The sequence below is a fragment of the Thermobia domestica genome, chromosome 7 (assembly GCF_964235325.1).
Source record: "Thermobia domestica chromosome 7, izTheDome1.hap1.1, whole genome shotgun sequence".
In the NCBI taxonomy this organism is placed as follows: Eukaryota; Metazoa; Arthropoda; class Insecta; order Zygentoma; family Lepismatidae; genus Thermobia; species Thermobia domestica.
Genome location: NC_137460.1, coordinates 113,935,776 through 113,941,390, shown reverse-complemented (window position 1 = coordinate 113,941,390; position 5,615 = coordinate 113,935,776).

Below are 5,615 nucleotides of genomic sequence, written 5' to 3'. Positions count from 1 at the left end.
TCTTCTTCTACTACTCTTCTCTTCCCTTTCATTTTGCTCTTTGCATGTAAAACAGTGTTGAGCACATCTAAATAGCAAACGAAACATAATTGCTAAACAATTAAATAACATAAAAATCATTTAAAAAATTGTTGCGAATTGTCATATATTTCACGTTTTGAATGGAAAAAACATAACCTACAATAATATAAGACATAATCATAACGGCAACATAATTTACTTACAAGGCAGGGTACCTCGGTGTAACACGCCGATTTTGATAAGATTGCACAGACATACAGATCATCAAAAAAGAAGCGACACGTATTTTTTTATATCGGCCAACAAGCGTATTGAAAGGGTCAAATAGGGACATAAAAATGGGGTCAAAATGAGATTTTATGCAATATAGCGAGAACGAGAAGAGATATCGGCAAAGGTTAAATGTACGAAATACTACCCATAGTTGACGCAAGCCATTGAGGTAGAACTTACCCATGTGAAGAAAGCAGAACATCCGGAAATGGACCAATCACGTTTACAATATTGTCATAATGTGCTACAGAAATGAGTGAAGAGGGTGGCAAGGAGCAGGAAGAAAGAAAACACGAAAATGTAAAATAGGTGTTTTTGCTTTGGGTGCATACGTTATCCATATGCGAAAGAGACGCAAATTTATCTCACTGCACGAAGATTCATCTCTACAAGCATGAAGGATGCAAACGCCGTTCGTATAGGCAGCCAGTGAGACAATACTGCACAGTGGGTTGCATATATTGTGCAATGGGAGCAACGGTGAGATACATATTGGAAACGGGAATGTTTGTAGCTAGTAACACACACACAAACACACACACACACAAAATGCATTGCACAGTAGAATGTAATAGCAGGTGGTCCACATGTAAGATAAAGAGCAACAGCAATATCAGTTCTACGCATGAGTATCTACATTATATCATGAAAATACGCGTACATATGTACGTACAACATAAAAGTCAGCAGAGGTGTATGCTGAAAACAAGACGCTCACTCCTGATAAGTAGCACAAAAATGATATTTCAGGAAGAAATCGTCCAAACAAAAACAGTATTTGCACCACGAACACTTGATGATGGATGGGTTCTGGCACTCTGCTTCTTCGCAGACCAATGACGTCAACTGATGAAAACAAAACTCCACTGGATTTGGAAAATAATCTGGTCGTGATGAAAGATATCCAGAACAAAACCATGCGTATTGGAATAGATGTATGTACCGTGGAGATGAAAGTTGATTATGCACAAGGAACTGAAGTTTCAGTATATTGTCTCTGCTGTATAGATTGATGTTGAGTTGCTGAAGGCGTACCGCATCAGATACTTTGCGTACGAAGTTCTTCCAAATTCTGAAACCATACACATCCAGAGGTTGTATTAACCCAGTTGTGTGTGTAGGTATCGTCATAATGTTGCACTGCTTGTCCTGTGGCATTATTGTTGCCAAGTCGGATCGATCATAACCCGTCCACGAGTCGACTAACAGTACCGTTTGCTCATTGACTTGTGGAAGGAACACTGATTGGAACCACGTCTTAACGATCTGTTTTGTCACTTTCCCAGATGATGATGCACAAATATATGTTTTGTGGGCGGAACATTGTTTGCTGAATCCGTGGCCCAAACGTACCATGAAGTTCTTTCAAGACTATGAGCATGGGCGACAGCAATCTTCCACTGGCAGATATAACAGGCTGTATTGTGTAGCTATGTGTGATGGCAGGTAGAGATTGCATTGTTGCTGTAATATGCTTCTCGCCTCGCAAAGCCAGAGAGCGTCCAGAGTGAAATTCTAAAGCAAAGCCACTCTGATCTGTGTTATATACGTTATCCTCGCCATGAGCAGTAATGAGTGATTGTACATTTTGGACGAAGGTTTCAGCGCTTTCGTGCACTTGTGTGGCCTTCGCTGTAATGCTATGTGTTACAAATTTTGTAACTTTGCGTGAGACGATACCGTGACGTGTTTTAAAGCGCCATAACCATTTCTTCGAAGCTTTGAAATTAGCAACGGCTGTTGTTTGGTTTGCTTCTAACGCCCAACGTTGCAAGTCTGTGTCATGGACAATTAAATGCCGCTGTTTTGCTGTCGCAAATTTTTCATACACAGTTCGGTCTATCACGTTTAGCTTTTCACGTTTGGTTCCACCTTCTGTGATCTGTTTCTCCTATCTATATAGATCTGTTCTGCATTTGACACGCTTGAAGTGTTTCTGTACAGATTTCCAGGACATCTTTCTCTTCTTCCCTCGTTTCCAAAACGATACTGCCTTCCGCTTGTATCCCATGTCCACAATATCTCTGCTCTTGACTCCAGTTGTATGTACGTTGGAGGTCGTTGGGCCATCCCACTCATCCATCTCATCTTCACTTGCCATACTTGGGATGTCTGATCTATTGCTGCATAATAGGTCTTCTTCAGTCTCAACATACATGTGCCCATTCGTCTTGAAACTTTCTAGGATGTTAAAAATATAGTCCTTGAGCTCCATTTCCGTTACCGTTCGTGGTGTCCGGACATATTGTGTTGCCTGATATGCCTCCACTAGCGTATCCACCACATTCAGGGGATTCACATAGACCATCTTGCGACCACAAACGTCACAAGCCCACTTACACCTCATCTGAATTTTGTTACACACGCACAAATACGCACAAGCACACACCACCAGTTACACAACAATCAAATACCACTCCAGCTACCACACTGTCCAATGTTCACCACTAGGTCTCATAAGCAGTTAAACGTCGCCTTGCTTGTCTTGTTGAGAATAGTACCTGTGAAAGACACAAATGCACATACACTTTGCTGGCTCTACACCTCGCGTTTGGCAACTTTGTATACTCAAACCAGCTCGTATTGCATACGCCGCGTCCAATACTCTCACTGTTAAAACTGATTTTGTGTACAACGTCAACTTGCTCTTTCTTTCCTTACAGTACCTGCACCTGTCATAATGTGCTACGTCATCTGACCTCGTACTCCTTCATCTATTAGTCGTTTCTACCACTCAACTTGAGGTTTTGATCTTATATGCAACCCGCTGTGCAGTACTGTCTTGCTGGCTGCCTATACGAACGGCGTTTGCATCCTTCTTGCGTGTAGAGATGAATCTTCGTGCACTGAGATGAATCTGCGTCCCTTTCGCAAACGGGTGACGTATGAACTCAAAGCAAAAACACGTATTTTCCATTTTCGTGTTTTCTTTCTTCCTGCTCCTTGCCACCCTCTTCACTCATTTCTGTAGCACATTATGACAATATTGTAAACGTGATTGGTCCATTTCCGGATGTTCTGCTTTCTTCACATGGGTAAGTTCTACCTCAATGGCTTGCGTCAACTATGGGTAGTATTTCGTACATTTAACCTTTGCCGATATCTCTTCTCGTTCTCGCTATATTGCATAAAATCTTATTTTGACCCCATTTTTATGTCCCTATTTGACCCTTTCAATACGCTTGTTGGCCGATATAAAAAATACATGTCGCTTCTTTTTTGATGATCTGTATGTCTGTGCAATCTTATCAAAATCGGCGTGTTACACCGAGGTACCCTACCTTGTTAGTTAAATATATCGGACCTTATGCAGAGTCGTTATGACGCGTGAATAGTCATACTAAAGAGTTCAATTAACATATGTTACCTGCAGTAGCCAAACCTTTTGATGCTGATCACTCGCCAAAACGACTCTGCATAAGGCGGATCAAATTTAAATGCCAGACTACTGTGTCTACTAAGGGATATCCAATAAGTATAAGATTTAAAAGCAACTGCATCTGGAATGTGCGTACAACGCAAAAATTGAAAATCAATTGTAACAGCTATGTTTACTATTGCAAACTGGAGAGCAGATTTGGAGTTAGTTGACGCAAACCAGAATCGAAAGAGCAGATAATAAAATTATAAAAAAAAAGAAAAAAGAAAGAAAAAAAGATATAAAAGGTGGTAATATTTGAACATGCGCTATTTTATGGAAAAGACGTTAAAGCACAGGCAAAGAATATATCTTTTATCTGTGTCAAGGATGTTGTAAAACAGAGGATCTGCCCATACCTATCTTCATCATATTAACTCAATGAAGCCAGAAAACAACCGAGCATAGTCCGAGCCTGCACATCTGATTGGCTACTCTCGTTTCCGCCATGATTGTTGGCTCGAAACATTGCGATCTTAGTGGCGCGGAGTGGACAGAGCGGTTGTGGCAAAGGTGTGACGCATGGCTTCACGATTTTGTAGTATGGGCAGATTCTCCATTTTATAACATCCTTGGTCTGTGACTTAAAGTTCGAGATAGAGAAGCACACAAGGTGGCGACCAGCCTTGTACCAGGGTTTTAACCTCTTATTTAATTAAATTATACACTATTTCAATGTTTAAATTTTTGACAATTTTGTGTTCCTGTTAAACATGAAGATCAAGTATATATCTAGTGCCAGTTCAGTTTAAACATTTTACATATGTTTCGGTTTTTACATATGTTACTAACGGAGAGACCAACGATATTGCTAGAAATGAAGCTGATGCGGGTATAAACAATCTGTGGTTATTACCAAATCTAACTCATACAAATGTGATAGTTGTAGGTGCTCCACATCACTATGATCTTATTAAATCTTCTTGTGTAAACCAAGCGGTAAAAAAACTTCAATAAGAAACTTAATACATTAAGTAAACGTTATAGTCATGTGCACCACCTAAATGTTGAGGATTTTCCTCGTAGATGTTTCACAAGACATGGTATGCACTTAAGCAATACAAGTAAAAAAGAAATATGCGAGAAACTTAGCGTGATGATGCGAGAGCTTCCAGTAAAAATTAGTGTAAATAAAACATCCATAATTATTGATACAAATGGTACAGTACACGAAAACTTTGATATAATTTGCAAAATAGTAAAATTCCATGTCAACAAAAGTGTCATACCATCTAATGAAGACGGTATCAGGGTAGAATCGAATATTGAAAATATGAGTGTTTCAAATGGCATTGTCTCTCAAGAAATTACGCCATATCAGGACAATGTATATAGGAAATTAAAAAGAGAAAGAAAGCCTCCAACACACCGCCCGGACTATTTTTTATGGTAGGATCATCAACCCAACATAAAGACATCCTTAAAGATAATTGGAGTTTTGATAAACGTCTAATTGACAATAAAGTAAAACTAAGGTATATTGAGAGTAATGCCGTTAAAGTGCATACATGTTATCAAAGTATGCAGTCTGACAACTTAAGTTACAAACATAATAGAAATAATATAGTTATTTTCCATCAAAATGTACAAGGGTTTTCGTTATATAAAAAGAGCATCTTAGAAGAACTACTTTTGGACAAATTGTTGGGAGTAAATTTAATCTGTATAACAGAACACTGCTTACAATCAGTCTGCTTAGAATACCTAAGCATTCCTGAATTTCAGCTAAGAGCAGTATACTACAGAAGTAATAGAGATAGAGGGGGAGCCTATGTATATGCAAAGAGGGCTCTAGAAACGAAAGAATGCATTAGGTTTAAATATTTAAATGTAGAAAAACACTTTGAAAGTTGTGCATTAGAAATAGTAGATTATAACCTTGTAATTGTATGTGTGTATAGAA